The following is an 18940-nucleotide window of genomic DNA, read 5'->3' on the forward strand; positions in this document are numbered from 1 at the left end:
AATTGTTTGTAGTGTTCATTAAGAGATCAGTTTAGTAAAAAACAAAATATAAATTAAACAAAATGGTTCTAGCTATGTTTTATGGAATTAAATTATGCAAATTACGTGGGTTAAGTTAGTCAGGTTTTAATTTTTGTAAATTTGGTTCAAATTCTGAAATTAATTTAATTCGTAGTCTTGTTAGTTAAATAAAAATACTGCAAAAAAACTAGCTTGCCTCCAGAGAGAATTGAACTCTCGACCCCTGGTTTACAAGACCAGTGCTCTAACCACTGAGCTATGGAGGCTCATGAACGACGTGGCACAAATAGTTTTACTTAAGGCAATAATATATTTTATAAAAACAAACTTATAATTATAATTTTTTACTATACGATATTAGTATTTATTTTACGACAGTAAATAGGCAAACGATACTCATATTTAAAATCCAATTACTAGATGCTGATAGCTTATCGATCATATACATCAAAAATCAAAATACTTATCCTTATAATTACATAATGCTAATAATGTTAACGAATTAAAAATAGGTAATGAAATGAATACATATTTTACCTAGGTACCTACTGAGGTTTAGAAGTTTAAACATTAATTTCCAATCTGAAGTCATAAAATAACTATAATATCATTATATTTTATGCTTAAACTTAATAACTTCTAATATAGCTAGTATGTACTATTGGTATATGTACTATGTAGGTATAGAATAATAAATTTAATATTCTAAGTCAAATTAAGATTATAAGAAGCAATTTCTGAAATACTTTATAAAATATTAAAATAATAAAATACCTAATAATGTAATAATTAATAGTATACCATTTCAACATTAGTATTGCCTATCTATCTATCTAGCTATTTAAGATTTAAATTCATCAAACTAGGTAATTGTTATGACTTTATCCACTACCAACATTGTAGGAATTATGAGTTGATATTAGTTGTTTTGTCTTTTTTAACCCCTTGATGTCAAAATAATTTAAGTTAATTTAAGTAATTACCTTTATCAACTTACTGTAAACGACCAGATATTCACAATATCATTTAAATTTACAAATACCTACCTTAATATTAACTGATAGAATAATATTAGCAGATATCTAGATGTAAACAAGTAATAAAATCAATAGATATACACATTAATTTATCCTAGTAATATTTAAATATGTTGATTACGTTTTGTGTATAGGTTAGAAATACCTAGATGACTAGGTACATGAAATGAGTATCAAAATCTACAAAACCTTTAAGAACCACCCATCTTCTGTATTAGGGATCTTTAAAAACTTTTATTTGACGATCATAAAAAAATTAGAAACTCTTAGTTTGTCAGCATTAAATACCTAGTGTGAGACTTTGAGTGCATGTAATATTGATTCGTCGCCTTTTGAAGGGACAGATAAAAATTGTTTGCAAGCTACAGTTCAGATCTTATATTAATATATTATACAACTATAAAATATTATAATTAACTATCTAATCTATTTATTTACATACAAGTCAAGAATTAGGTAGGTAATAGTGCTGTAAGTAACATACCATAATTGCTGTGATCTACTTGTAAAGCACACCGGTATCTTAAGCAATCTACCATTAAAGTAAACTGATTTTTTAAACAATCTACCATAGGTAGTTTTTTTGTTATTTACCTAACCTTTATTATTAACCTAAACCCACAACGTGATAAATATATCAATAATATAATTGTCGTAGATAGCATTTTTTGCAAAAAACGCACCTCTAACAAGAATGAGATCCATATTTAATAACAACCAATAATTTCGTACTTAACTACTTTCGTATCCATCATATTCATTCATATTTTTAACACATAAATTATATTATTACTATATTTTTTATAACCTTAATATTTAGTTTTGTAAATATTTTTATCTATACTGTCATAAAAGCCATTTAGCATTAATTAATAAACATATAAATAAAAAAAAAAAATATGATTAGATATTAAATAGCAATGGTGATTTCCATTTCCTTTGGCTTAAAAGAGGTAGCAAAGGGAATAGTAGAGATCGAAATATCCATTAAAGGATTTAATTTTTGATGATTTTCTAATGACATAAAAACAACCTTTTGTGATTTATATAATAATAATTTTTTTTGTATAACAATCTTTTTTAAATACATTTTTATGAATATTGTACACAACATGATTTTTCATAAATTAATATTTAATTAAGTTTACTTTAAAAATTTGAATAAACTATTAGTGTATAGTTTTTAGTAGATCTCTTATGAAACCAGTGTGGTATACTGTATACATAAAGATAGCAAAAAATTATAATATATTGCTTATGACACCGTTACTAAGAATTATGAATAACAATTAATAGTATACACATTATTTACTTAACTAAGGTGATTGAAAATTATAATTTTTGATTAAGGCAATTATTAAGTAAATAGATAGTTATTACTCACATACCTGATACCTAACTATTATACACCAATTAACACTTGCAATAATAAATAATAATACATATTTAGTGATCTAATAAACTGGGTTCAATTTAAACAAGGTTATTACTTATTCTAATATAATAAATTATCCTTCTTTTAAATTAATAATGATAAATAAGTAATAATTATTTACCATTATTCTATTTTAAAGCTAATAAATTAATAATTATGATTTACATTTATTTTAATATTTTTTTCTTATAAACTGAAATGTGAGGGATCTAAATACATTTTAACATAGATACATACTTTCCAGACAACCTAAATACAACACTACTCATAATAATCTAAAAAAAAAATAAGTCTTAATGATTATTACTGAAGTTTTTTAATTTCTTAGAAATACCATAGGTATAATGGTATAAATAATATACATTTAGGGAAAAAAAATATGATTAAACTACATAAACTTTTTGAGAACACTAAATTTCACTAATTCCGATTCAACAATGATATTTTATTAACTTATGATAACTTTTTATATTAAATTAAACTTAATATATTATAGAAGGTAGACAAGAAAATACTTGATGTTTTTTAAATACTTTGTAATGAACTTATGAACAATATTTTCTGGTAGCATTAAGAAACTTAATAGAGCTATAGAGCCAAATTTTGGAAAAATAGTTTATTGTATATTTGACATTAACATTACACACAGTTCAAAAATAATATAACTATTAAAATTATTTTTAAAAAAATCATTAATTTATTATTTCAAGTTGAGTTAAAAAGTAACATTAATAACAACAAATTTACATAAAAGATAGTTTTTTTTTTAATAGTTAATATGTAGAAAAAAATTATTATTAATTATTTGTTTTTACAAACATCAATTAATAATTTAAAACTTTTGGAGTAAACTGATGAGCATCATTTTTAATTTAAATTAAATTGAATGAAGTACAAACTAATTGAAAATCATTTCATTATTTGAAATATTAAAATATATAGGTAAATACTATTGATACTAAGAAAACAAAATATTTAAAATTCTAAGGTTAAATGATATAATTTTATTTCATCAAACCATTTTTATTTTATGATAATTTAAAAAACTAAAAATTTCTCATACTATTGTAGCATGAATAGATAAAAGATTTTAAAATACCAAAGAACCTATTATAAAATTACAAATATCAATATTTTAAATGCCTTTAAAATATATGTTTAAGATTGAAATCTAAATAGTTAAAAAAATTAAAATAATATAGAATTTTATTTTATAACTAACTATTATAATTGTTTGTATAATAACTATACATACTTTAATATGAATACTCTTATTCACAAATCATTACAGTAAATATTGAAAGCCAGTAAAATAATTTTTTTCTTTAATATTATTTTTCAAAAAACAATACTAAAAAGATTTACTAATATAAAAAAGTCTTAAATTGTTTAATTTATAGTTGAGAAATAAATAGAAAATGTAATAGTTAACATGTTTTAAAGTTATTAATGTAATGATATTTATTAAACACTTTTCATACCATTACAGTCCATATTCTTTTATACATATTCTTATTAATCCTTTTTGCTAGCTTTAAAAAAAAAAAATTATGTTTAAATAACAAACACTGTAATAAAATTCTAATAACTTAAAAACACACACTTTATTATATAAAAAAAAAAATAGAATAGTAAACTGAAACCAAAACATGTACGTTTGTCGAACACACAAACACAACTGTAGCGTTACTATCGGTATTGTACGGCTATAGCGGACGGCAGGAACCCTTTGGACTCCTTTGCATGAAGCACTGTGGTTGGCTAAAAAATAAAAGGCTATTTACCCTTTTTTTTCTTTACTACACACAGTAAGTCTGTACTCCCCAATGATATGCGATTCAGTCTGATGGTGCGCACTCTCTAACATATGCCCTGCCGACACAGATATACCAACACTATGCATAAAAAAATATATAAAAAACCATTTATACTATATGGTATAGAGGAAGGGTTAACTTACCCTTTTTTAGAGTACAGGAACCATTTTGATTTTTTGCACCCTTTTTAATACCAAGAATGAATTAATGCAGCTGGTTAAAAGGGTTGCAACCCTTTTAACTATGAATCACTGCTTAACCCCATAGGTAGGTGTTCCCACAAATAAATACCTATTACAATAAATTATGGTATTAAAACAAATATTATTCTAAAAACATTTTTTTTTTTTACTGATTATTGCATTGATGAACTTTAACTAACATAAAAGTTCTTCTGCATATAATATTTGGGCATATAATTTAAGTAATTTAACCACTGTAATTGTTCACATGATTTTACACACTACTTTACTATCTTTACTTTTTAAAAGGTACTTTAATAGATGCATTTTCAATAATATTACTAGTAAAAGAAACAACTAATTTAATTATTCTTATTGCCTACAAAAATTACAATATTTATAGTAGGTAAGTACCTAAATAGAAATTTGTATCAAGTTATTACTAATTAAGTAAAGTCTTACCAATTTGCATTTATAGAAAAAAGTTTAGTTAGTTTATTAAACATATCTACCACAGCCTACAGCTATATTAAATATATTAAAATTAATTATAATATATTAAATATTATAATAATGCTATAGTTCAAATTTGTAATTTAAAATCTTAATAAGATTTGTTACAATATTAAATTAATATCATGTTCGTACACTGAAAAAAAACATAGGTAACTAATTAAAAAGTGTATAATTGGAATAATATTAAAAATGTATTACAATTATTTTTTCAATCTGAAAAAAATTATCTTGTCATTGTTATCATTAGGGCTCGGATTTATATCTAAATATATATTTTTACTGTGACTTGATAAATTAATTTAGGTGAGTGATAAATTCGTTTCAGGGGATTTCCGATAAAATTAGCTATATTTTATTTTACATATTTTGCCATAAGTACATGTTTTTACATATTTCTCAACAATTCTATTTTTTCCTACATATTTAACAATTTGTTCATTTAAGATTTATTAATAATTATTAATTATACACAATTGTAATTGAAAAATGAAGTAGTGTACATTTCTGTTAATTTTTTTTTAGCAGATGTAATTACAAAATTAGAAATCCATGACTTAACTTTAGTTAAAAGTTTTAATATTGTAGAGAAAACAGTATAAAAACTTGAAAAAATACAAAGAAAAATTGGCGAAATTATAAATACTGAAGTAAAAAATATTCTGGTTTTGCACAAATGAAAGCTATCAAAAGTATACATACTGGTCATTCTTCAGAAGTTTCATTAGATGTAGAACTTACTCCTTCAGACATAGTCAAAATACAATACTGTTCAATAACATCAGTGAAGTCGAAAGATCATTTAGTCGGATTATAAGGCAATTTTACAACCAAATCAAGAATCTTTTGAATTTGAAAATTTAAAAATGTATGTTATCATAAATTGTAATTAAAATAATTAATATTTTTATTTTTTTTATTTATATTTTATAATTTTTAATCCCTTTTTTCAAATAATTTTACTATTTAAAATATAATTTCTTTCATATGTTCTCATATGGGTATATTGTATAATTAAATATTAATAAATAAAACATATAGTAAATACATGTTTTGAGTTTCTTAGCACATATTTATGTACATATTTTAGTAACATAAATACATATTTTATAAATAATTATACAGTTTTATTTATAAAATGTTGCATATAATTTTAATATTTTTTTTCTTTTTACATGCCCCATGACCCATATTATTAAAAAATGTAAATAAAAGTATTGTTAATAGCTAAGTTTGTATAATTTCAAAAAATTTTATATAAGTTTAATTTTGTTTTCATTTATTAATTATTTAGTATTAATTTAAAAAACAACTGATAGTGATGAGGATGACCTATGGAGGGAGTTAAGCATTTAATTGAATGAAGTTTATTTTCTATTTTATAATAGTTGGCCTTCAATTGTAACAAAACAAATAAAAATAAATTGCAATATGAAAATCCTCAAGCCTTTCTGAGTAGGTAATGAGCAGAGGCACAAACTAATTCAAATTATAGGGGGATAAAACAAAAGAATTCAATACCCACCTATTAAAAAAAAAATGTTTGCTGTGCTCACATATATAAATAACAATAAAATGTATCAAATAAAAATAGAAAATATAATTTACATTGTGAAATAACCGCATTCACTGATTTTTTTTTTAAAGAATAACATTTAACTTCTCTAAAATACATTTTCAAAAAAGTACTGAGTAGGTTCAATAAACTTATTTATTTAGTGGTTTATGTACCTTCAGCATACTTACTATTTATACTACTTATAGTTTATACATTATAATTATTAAGTATGATTAAATGTTTCAATTCTGATAACTATATATAAAAGGCTGAGAATACAAATATATTTTTTAAATAAACTATAATAATTGAAACATGTGTTTTAAATCATAGATATTTTTCCTTTTGTTAATATAATATAATAAAAATTGAGCATATTTACAGCATGTATTATGTTCACATTAAGTCATAGATCTTAATATAATTTTAAAATTACAAATGATGGTCATCACAAACCTATACTTCATACATATTTAAGTTATTGATATTAAACTTTAAACTAGTAGTCTGCTATGTAAAAATGTCCCTTTATACTGATGTCGACATTTAGTGTATACCCAATAGCCATTTATGAATAAGTTCCAACAATTTATTATATTGATTTTCTATTCAATATATTCTTATTTGAGAAAATAAGTAATAACATATTATATAATATTCTAAATAATAATTTGTTTGTAGCAGTTAGTTTATTACAGTCAGTATAACATGAGTAATTATCAATATTAACATATTACAAATTCCCATTGTACATGATTAATGAAAAAAAGGTTTGCAACTCCATTATACATTGCTGCTTATTTTATTGAGCACAAGTACCCAAAAAAATAAAAATCATGAAGGTAAACTATACATATTGTGTTGGGTTTCCAAAACTGGTAGAATGGGATGTCTTTAAGTCTTTTAAGTCAGGCTTTACAAAAATGACTATGAAGGGACTATGCCACAATGGAATTTTTTAAAGGCAGTCATACAACTTATAATATTTAGATATTTTTGATCTGCTAAAATGTTGATAAGATAGTTATAATAAATTATTGGTAATACTAAAAAACAGAGAAGATAATTTTTAAAATTATACTTGTTATATATTTAATAATACGAAAAAATTACGAAAATATTCAACAATAATTGATGTTTGTTAAGATGTCCAAAATTTCAATGGTTTATTATTTTCAAGCAGATAGAAGGTACCTATATTTTAATGTATAAACTAAATCGGTAATATTTGATAATAGATTTTGTTTCTTTAAAAATGCCTAGGACCGTGGCCTAAAAATTATAACACAAGATAATTCTTTAAAAACAGCTGAGCACTTCTTTATCCTCAGAAATATTCATGATCTTATGAAATTTTGTCAGGATGGGTTTTGAAGTTTTAGGCAAAATATAATTAAATTCGATTAACATTTGTTTTATAACAATTTAGGTACCTATGACTTAATTAGTAATTACTATTTAATAATTAGTACCATTGTATCAATAGTACCATAGGCATTGTATTATATAAATAATACCTATAGTTTACTAGTAGGTAACTAGTATATATGTACACAAAAATGCAGTACTCATTGCCCATTATGCAGAATAAATATTTGTATAAATTACTAATTAGCATTCAATTTATTGCATTTTTATGACTTATATACTATCATATTATTATTATTATTATTATTATTTATATACATATATTTTATTTTTATTTTTGATGAATTGGTTTTCGTTTGTTATTGCGTTGATAAATAAAAATACAGAAAAAATATTATCATCTATGTAGGTACATTGTACCTACTTAATTATATTTTTATATTTCAACTAAAATTGTATTATGTAGGTATAGTATTATTTAAAATTGTTGTCTTTAAACATTTAAGTATAAAATAATATAGGTAACTCCTGATAAATTAAAATTACAAATAATATTTGTTCACCTTAAAAATTTGAAAAAACATAATTAAATACTGTTTATATTCACTTGTAGACTTTTTTTTACAATAATTATTATTTTTATATTTAAAAAAAATGTAATATTGTATAACTGCTGAAAAATAATAAATATTTATAGTTTATGCTGTATTTGTTCAAATATACATAAGCATTAGCGTGTATATTACACGTGGTTTAACGGTACCTACCTAAGTGTTATGTGAAGGAACTTAAAATGTTAAAATTATTATATCTGCCTAGGTATATATTATAGATTTTTGAGTGCGAAATATTTTTGTTTATTTCATATGTCTAAAATACGGAGTCACAGAAAAATAAATAATAAATGTCTTTTTCAAAACTTGAGTACCTAGTGTCTATTTAACACAGCTATTGACTATTTATTTATTATTCTAAATCATGGACAAATGGATGTTTTTAAGTACGTACATGTTTTAGATACTATACCAGCGTACTTACTAGAGTAGAATACCAAGGTATAATTATGTATAGAGTATAGACATATTGATATTATATAGTATATTATCTATACGTAGTTACTTGTTAGTTTATATTAAAGTGAAGGTAACTAGACTTTAAAAGTATTACTCATAAGTCACGATTACCTAGATAACCATGTTATTGATACTCTACAGTTTTTCTCTAGCTCTTTCTCAGTCTCTAGCTTTCCACGAGGGAAACGATATTATCAATAACCTACCCTATAAATAGTCTCCGACGATGAACAATTTTTAAAATGTAATATTATAGAAATCTAGACACGGGCTTATAAATAAAAAACTTATTTTTATAAGTCATGAATAGAATTAATCAGAGATTATTCTATAAGCAGTCATTGCCGTATCTCAAAATTGACTATAATTTATTATGTATCAAATAATAAAATTTAATTTAAATGCACAACATTACCTAAATCTAAATTACTTTAAAATCAATAACATTTTATTACTTATATAATTTTTATTACTTATTTAATTATTTTTTTATCGACGTTTATCATGATACGTCATTAATCATAATAAAATACTAATAATATATTTGCATATAATATATTTTAATTACAGTAAATTACGTTATCAAATGTTTAGTTCGGTGAAAAATAAAAAGTTCTCTTTATAATTTATTTCCGACATTAAATATTTAGTACTCACTAGAACTTAACTTACTGAGATAAATATTTTTAATAGTCTGATAGTCCTATATAGTTGGTTATTAGGTACCTATCTGTACAATTAGTCCACCGTCGGCAATCGGTTTCCCTTTCCCAAAATCAATTACAATTAAAAAATCTATGGGCTTACTTCAAATGTAAATTGTTAATCAATATTAAAAATATTAAATTATGTTTAATTAATAGTAATTTAAAAATATTATGATAGAACATATTTATTATAATCTAATATTTTTAGTTGAATACATAATTTACACTTAACACATTTTTGTATATATTATATATTAATATATTTAAATGTTATCAGGGTTTATACAAATTAAAATATGGTATTTCATTTTATAGTATGGCTGTAATTACCTACTTATTTCTAAAATTACTTATAAGTTATTTAGGTACTAAAATAGTTTATATAGTAGGTATTATACCTATTGGATACTAAATACTAATTAGATATTTGATATACCTAGTAATTACTAAATTATAATACTACATACTTTCAAATTTGAATTCTGACAATTTCATTTTTTTTAAATTACCCACCTTTAATCTTCAAAATTCAGAAATAACCACCATTGTCCATTAGTATTTAGTAGATATCAGGTATGTCATTACTTATTTTAGTTATACTCATGGAAACTAATGGAAATTAATAATTATTAACAGAATAAAAGTATTCTGTGTTAATAATTACTTATTTTTAATTTATTTTGCAAAGATATTAGATAACCTGTTGTACATTAAAATAAAACGTTTTAAAAAATAGTAGAGTTAATCACGCAATTTGTTTCGTTATCAGGGATTCAGAGAAAGCTGAGAGCCTTTTAAATCAGCATACGTATATGTATAATGTATGTAGTTGGTCATCATATAATATTAAATTCCAAGGTCGGAAATAGTTGTTTCGTAAACATAAAAATGTCAGTTCTCAGTTGTAGTCAATATGAAGGTAAAACATAAATAACATTCAAGGGCATAATCTTTTATAACTAAAGTAGGTAAAAAGTCCAACACAGCGATTAATAAAATAATACATACATAGCTAATGAAGAGTGTAAATGCACAAATTAAAGAGTACTGTCACTATGGATTTATCAATAAAATTAATGTTAGAATAAAACATTTATGGTTATGAACAAAAGCTCAATAGATATCCAATATTTTACAAATTTGTCCAATTTGAATTAATGTCTAAACTTCCTTATAAATTAAATAAAAACTAATTAGGTACTGTAAATTATCAAACTACTACCAATATAGTTCCAACTGTTTTTGAAATTATTCAATTCATAATATATATTATTTATGTTCATGGTATCTATTTTGTATAAGGGTACCTGTGAACATTGAATAAGCCAGTATTTGTGTCAAATATAGAAGATAGTTTCTTTGGTTATTTTTTTCTTGACTACCTCAAGTACTTCTTAAATTTGTGAAGTCAGTATAATATTAGTTCTTTTTATTTTTCATCACATGTGATATGTAGGTACCTAAAAAAAACATAATTGTGTCTAATAAGTTTGATAAAAATTTCAAATTTAGACTATACTATACATACCAATTTAATATTAATATTCACCTATATTACAATACCTATCAATACATCTGAAAAATAACCTGATAATTAAATGAAATATTAAACTATTAACACATTATCCATTCTTTAGACCCTAGTTATTGTGTTGGTAAAATACATTCAATAGGCCACAGAATAAACAGTTATATATTCACACAGTCCGGTAATAATTCTATTCAAAGAAAAATAAATGTTATTATATCTAAAGAAAATGATGATAAAAAAAAGTACAAGAGTTCAATGCTCTTATCTATTATTATGTTTGCACAATAATTAACTTTTACAAAAAACATCAGGTCTAAACTCTAAAGTTTGCCAATATGGTAGTATAATTGAATAACTCAATCAGTCCAACTTGTAAAAATATGTAATTTATGATATTAACTTATAAGGATGATTGTGTAAATTAGAATTTAAATAAAATACAGCTATATGTGTAAAATATTCTATAAATATTTGTTTATTGGTTGGTTATAATAAAAAAAATATTTGACAATATATTATACAATACAATATTTCTTTTATAATTGTTTTACTTGGTAGCCACGGGAACGTAAATCGGTATAAAAAGCTATACGTTTATTATTGCTCATAGAAATTTTAAAAAATAATTAATAAACATAAATAAAGATACCACACAGCCAATTAAATATTAAACAAATTACAAAACACTTAATTGTTAGGTACATACTATTTTTTCGTTCGTCATGGAGTTTTGAATAAATATCTAACTAGGTACTGTTTCTAAATCGAACAGTGGAAAGTGCAAATCATAACAAGTATAAAGCAAAAACATTAAAAATAAAGAAAACATGATTTTCTTTTTATGTATATTTGTATATAATAGTAGAAAAATATAAACATGGATCAAGGATTTTTTTTTAAAAACTGATGATAGTTAATTATATCATACATTTGACTATTAGCAATAGCTGATAATCAAATTGTAATATACAGATAATATTCAATAGAATTACTAAGTTTGTATAACAGTTTTTATAGTTATGAGGATAATTAATTTTTAATTTTTATTAGGTAGAAATAATATCTGAAACTTGTGTACAACAATGATAATGTTAAACAAATCTATAGTTCCCAAGCAGCGGATCAAAATCTTATCAGAAATAAAATATAATAAAAGATAATGAAATAGTTGTTTGGTATTTCATTAAAAAATAAATAAAAAATAAAAATAAAATAATATATATATACCTAATATATTTCTCCCAAAATTATAAACATTTATTTTATTGGGTGTAATTGAGATTAGGTTATTTTAATGTAATATATTAAATGCCATAACACATAGTTTTTAGTTGTTCTTGATATTCTGAATTTTGAATTTTTTTTCTTCCATTTTTGAAGCCACATTAATTATATTTTTTTTGCAATTCACGTTCAGTATCCATGGGCAACCAAATGATCACCAAGCTTTTCAACAACAGAAGCAGCTTGTTGTGGTTGAATGGGGTCTTCATATAATGAAACAACTACAGCCTGTTGGGTCTTCACACAGTGTGCACCTACTTTACCCAGCTTTGCTCTAATGACTTTATCAGTACCAGACAAATAAATAAACCTACTGCCAGCTAACGTTACACCTGAAGCAGCCAGAACATTTTGGTTTTCAAAACCAGCAATTAGTCTGCTAAGTTCTTCCTTGGTAACATTAAATCCATCGGAATTTGCCCAAACGGTACCATCATGACCTGAGATAGCAGCTTTGGTAACACATCTAGAAGCTATAAGGTGTTTGTCGACATAATCTTGCCAAGAAGACATATTTGATGTTGTGTTTAGTGTGCGTTAAAATTAAGTCTTGAAAAAGGGTAGGTATAACCTAGTACATTAAACTAAGTTGATGACTTGATATAAATTTCTGCTTGAAATATCTGTAAAAATAAAAATCATTTAAATATTAGTACATCATAAGCTTATGCATAAAAAATTATAGTAAAATTAGGGCTTTAATTGATAAGAAAAAATAAAAATACAATTCAATTAAGAATTATTATAATATCAATGAACCAAACCTAGTATTATACCTACTAATTTTAAATAAATCTTAATACAAAAAAATTACAAATTTGTTTGATATATATTATATAGTGTTATAATTAATCAACTAAAATTAAATATACTGTAGTTAAACAAATTTTGTTACAATAAATTAGACAAGTATGGCTTGTAGAAATAAATACTAAATCTACTATTACCTTTAAGCAGTTTAAGCTATATAACTATATTAATAAATAAATATTTAAGTTCTAGTTGGGTTATAAATGTTATAATATTGAACTGCTTATCAAACCGAATACCATATTTTATACTTATACAGTATAAATTGAATTAAATCATTGCCAAAACTGAAATTGTATTATTTATTAGGAGATAAATATGCCTTAGAAAAAACAATATTATATTAAAATAAAGATAGAAGTTTATTTATATATTAAAAATGTAGTCTAATAAGCTGCATATTTTTTTACAAGAAGTAACTATTTAAAAACTTAGAATCAAAATTTAATTGTTATTCTGATCATAAGTTTTATTATATTGGATTTTTTCTGTTATCTACCAAATACTTTTGTTGGGTCCAGTTTAGCGAGAAGTTTTTTGATGTATTTTTTTTTAGTTTCTATAGTGGTTACAGCATTGGTAATTTAAATCAAAAACAACTATTTATTTATTATACAAAACTATTTGGAATAAGTCACAGAGTAAAATCCATATACTATACTCATTGGGATTGAATGAATGCACTTAAAAATGTGGGTGGTAGACTGGTAGATAATATAAAATATTTAAATATTAATACTCAATCAAACTCTGATTCCTAATCATTTATAAACTTCCTGTATAATATATTATCTAAATTTCAATACTAGTAAATATTAAATAAATAATTATAAATTATAAAAGTACTATAATCAACAGATAACACAATTAGTTTAAATGCATAAACATATTATACCTACATGAACTAATTTTAATAATAAAATAACAAATGTTTTATCTCTGAAACTAAATTTAAATGAATTAAAATTCTATAAAATTAGGATAGGTAAGGTTAGGTGTAAAGGAGGTAAATGTGATATCAATAATACAAGAAGTAGATAACCGAGATGTTTGAAAAAAAAATTGCGGAGGCAGCAAAAGCCCTAGATGATTGTAACCTCTACTTCAGGGCAGTCAACTGGCAAAAAATTGTGTCTCTATTAATTTTAAATTTTTTTATAGTAAGCTAATAGATTTAAATGTTAAAGTATCTTAAAACTCGCCAACAATAAAATAAATAAATTTAATGTATTATTTATTAAATATTATTACTTAAACAAGTAAAAATATAACTCTTTGTGACTCCATTAAATTAAAATGCATTAATAATTTATAATTTGTCTAACAAAACGCTAGTTATATTGCATAGTATATTTTCATATTATTAAGCCTCTAGCATTCATCAATTATTAGAAAATGGAGATAAATTAGAAATTAATGGCTTACCAGTAAAACCTGTTATTTGTTTTTTTATAAATTACCTATTATAGTTTTTTAACGGAGGTATACCAAAGATAATAATATAATGTATATGTAGGTAGTATTAAGTTTGTATTTCAGGTACAAATTGTTGATTTTAGTAATACTTGTAAAATGAGCATACATTCCTAAGTTTTCTTTGAACATAAAGTAGTGAATAATTTTATTATTCATTATAATATATTGTATAAATAATAATAATATAACATTTATTCAAATTTACAAGTTTTGTAAGCATAGGACTTTACCAGATAAAAAAATGGTTTGTTTAAATACTACTAACATAATATTTAACATTTAGCTAAATACCGTTGATTATAAAATAACACTCATTATTTCAAAATCAATTAATGGTTTTGAAAATATTTTTTCTACATAATTTTCAATCGAAATATATAAAAAATATTTTACTCAAAGAATCAAACTTACAGATACATAAGGTGACTAAGCATTGATACCGAGTAAAAAATGTATCCAGATAATGATCAGCAATTGAAATTAATTTAAAAAATCTTATTTCTAATCATAACTAAAAATGTTTTAAATTACAAAATACATTAAATTAAAAGTAGTCATTTTATATCTTTACAGAGTTTTATGAAAAAGTAATAATTATTAATTTTTAGGAAAATAAAGTATGCCTATAAATTATATCATACATTAAAACCACAACTAAAGATGAATACATGTTAATTTAATTAATTTTTGTCATAGCAAAATTACATATGTCAGTTTTAATATTTAAATAGTATCAAATATCCAAAAACACTAGCAAGACATTTATACATTTTAATGAAAATTATAGATTAAACAAAAATGTTTTGTAATATAAAATTATGTACAAATTTTTTATTAATTAATGTAGTATAATATTAATTTTAAAATTTTAATTTGGTTAGAATAGGTATCTACTCACATTAAAATTGATATTTTCAAAAATGTATTCATTCATGACATTTAACATACATTTTAGTTCACAAATTACAGTATAAATTGAAAAACAATAAATATAATGTTTATTATTTAGATGATGTCTCATAGTCATTCAACTAATCACTACAAAGGGCACAAGAAATTTAGCATGACCAGATGCTTACAGCGTGACTTGGGGGGGAAATGACATCATAGATGAGGTCATTGAGTTGGAAAAAACACTACATAGATAAATAATTTGTATCAAAGTATTACGTATTTTAGGCAAATCAATGAAAACAAAAATATAGGGGGTCTTAAAAAACTATTTATTTATTATTTCTAACATGAAACATTTTTAATAAAATTGTATAAATAAAATAAAACACTGAGAGTCATTACTATGCAATACAATCATAATTAAACTAAAAAAATATTGTATTTTATAAAATACATACCAATAGGATGTGACAAAAGCAGGTTGAAAGTAGGTGGTTGTAAACAAAATATTTTTTGTCCTGAAATATAAATGCATTTGTTTAATAAAATGTACATAAAAATGAGAAATTAATTATGTTTATACTATTTTAGTTATAATATTTTATTGAATTATAATATGTATATAGGACATAGATAATAGCAAATTAATATAATTGTTTTTTTAATTTAAGAACTTTATTTTAAAATATTATTATTTTATATTAAGTACAGTAAATATAAATAATATTATTATTATTAATAACTAATATAACCCAAAACTCAACTAGGTATGACAAATCTGTGAGGAATTCAATGGTTAAGATATTGTCAATTATCTCAACAGCAATAACTAATAATAAACTATTAATAACCAACATTTAATAATTAATATAAATTATAAATAAGTATTTAAAACAAATCAATTACTATTAATTAACATTTTTAATTTAAAAGATTAATATCAATAAAAAATATATAATAAATTCAATATTTTGTAAAAACATAGAATTTGTAGATAGCCTTCCTATAATATTATAATTGATAAATAATTACAAATTAGGAATGATAAAGGCTTATTTCATGATTTATAACATTATAACATAAAATATTATGAATACTTAATATATTACAAATACTTTAATTAGGTCAATAACATTTTAAAATACTAACAAATAATGTTTTGCTACTTTGCCAAAAATAAAAGGAAACAGTACACTTACAAACATATACAGTTTTGGTAAATCCTATTATATTAGTAGGTGCCAAAAATGTCAATGTTTTAGACATAGGTATTTATTGTAAATATAATTTAAAGAATTCATAAGAAAAAATAGACAGATTTAAAGAAGAAATTATGATGCAACTTTTTAATAATTTAATATAGAAACTAATTATTTTGATTGAAGAAATCAAAAAATGTTGAGCTAGTCAGTAATTATTAATTAATGTAAGAGATTGGCTAATATGAAAGTCATAAATGTTTTCAAAAGTAGAAATACATTTTAAAATTAAAGATGTGTATTGCATTTAACGTATTTGAAGAGAACAGTTCTAGTACAAATTCTAGAGTAGTTACTCTAAATAATATTATAGTGAAGGGTGAACATTTCCAATAGGGAAATCGCGAGGACGATTAAAATCGAAACTTGTCGAAGACGCTCGCCAAACACCAGGAAACAAATTTACCAGCCTTATATGGGTACAAATGTTGGTAAGTAGTCTGGTAGAGCGTATTATTATACCGGTTGACCTGAATCTAAACAAATACACGACGGCGGTGGTAATGGGTATATTAGTATTTATATCGTCTGCGTATTGCGACGGAAAAAAAGGGAATAGTACCTGCACCGAGCGGGGGTAATAATAACGATACCTAATAATAGTAATAAAAGGAACAATATAGGCGATGACGAATAAATTACGTCACGGATTTTTGCGAGATGCACTACGATACGCAGCGCAATTCAAATATTTAAAAACAAATAATAAATAAATAAAAATAATTATAAAACGGTATTAATTAATCGGATGTAAAAAAATTAAAAAAAAGAAAAAAAAGCAATATGACGGAAAATCGGTTTACCAGTGATGTCTGCTCGTACGCGCGAACGGTTCTTCGCTGTAGTGGTTGCCGTCGTCCGGGTGTGCGCACGATCGATTCTCGTCAGCTTTGCGGTATCTGCAGCTCACTGCTTCTGTTGCCCAGGGTGAGTAATAACGTTGCACTGCTGTTGCGACGACGAGTGACGACGGTCGACGATTACGACGACAAACCGTGGTGTTACTGCGTTAGCACATGGCGTGGCGGCGGGAGCTGACAGTGGTAGTGGTAGTAGTGGTCGCGAGTCGAGCTGGTAATCTGGTATGTTCCGGCGGCACGCTCGTCTCGACGTCGAGTCGTCGTCGGTTGGTCGACGGGCGACGGCTATAAGCGTTTGCGACTTTCCGACTTAGAGTCGCTTCAAACAGGCCAATCGACCGGAACCAGGAAAAAAGTGAAAATTTCGGCTGATAAGGAAAATAATAATAATATAATAATTAATTTGTGATCACCGGATCGAAATAGCCTGGAAATGAATAATATTATATAATAATATATATATTTATATATGTATTGGAAATGCGACGGGAATATCAAATGACAATTGCCCAATAATGGCGTGACTGCGTGAGACGATAATAATAATAATTATTATTATATTATTATTAATAACGACAGTATCGGCGGCGTGTGCACTGTGTTGCGCATGCGCTCGGTTACTCGCTAATCGGACGTTCTCGACTCGACGGAAAGATGTTGGCAACGATTACCACCGTGGTTTGATAACCCCTGGCACCGGCGTTGTGGGAGGGCGGCGTGGAAGGCAAGGCAGCTGTCTTTCTGTCCCCCGTCGCGCCTCGTCAGCCGGCCGCCGACTATTACTGAATACTAATGACTCGGCGCCGAGTGCAAAAAGCGCATCACAACTCATGATTATTTAATATATATTTATCCGATTTTATTCGTGTCTTAGGCCTTAGTTACGAGTGCTACAACCTACAAGGCCGCGACAATGGCCGGACAGCGGTTGCTGCCTATTTACGTAGTTTTCCTTTTTCCGTTTATTTTTTTAAACACTTCTTCCCAAACTTAAGAATAAGAATAAATTTAGTTTATATAATTATATGTAATCATTGGAAGCTTAGACAGTCCGCTCCCTCCCCCCTTGGACTTATGCATTTAAATTAAGTCCTTGAACAAAAAAAAAACTTTCA

At 24.5% G+C, this 18940-nt stretch overlaps 1 non-coding gene and 1 pseudogene across 3 annotated transcripts; both read right to left on the reverse strand.

Annotated features, from left to right (window-relative positions):
• Positions 1-214: 214 nt before the first annotated feature.
• Trnat-ugu lies at positions 215-287 on the reverse strand. The gene has a single exon. It is a non-coding gene; the product is annotated as a tRNA-Thr (tRNA).
• A 12163-nt stretch (positions 288-12450) lies between these two features.
• LOC113555494 lies at positions 12451-18102 on the reverse strand (annotated as a pseudogene). Of its 2 annotated transcripts, XR_003405394.2 has the most exons (3): positions 17769-18102; positions 16165-16224; positions 12451-13149 (listed from the first exon to the last, which is right to left on the reverse strand). The product of XR_003405394.2 is annotated as a profilin pseudogene, transcript variant X1 (transcript). The 2 variants fall into 2 exon arrangements; XR_003405395.2 differs by lacking the exons at positions 16165-16224; positions 17769-18102 and adding an exon at positions 15711-15848.
• Between the last annotated feature and the right edge of the window lie 838 nt (positions 18103-18940).

The sequence above is a fragment of the Rhopalosiphum maidis genome, chromosome 1 (genome assembly GCF_003676215.2).
Source record: "Rhopalosiphum maidis isolate BTI-1 chromosome 1, ASM367621v3, whole genome shotgun sequence".
Lineage (NCBI taxonomy): Eukaryota > Metazoa > Arthropoda > Insecta > Hemiptera > Aphididae > Rhopalosiphum > Rhopalosiphum maidis.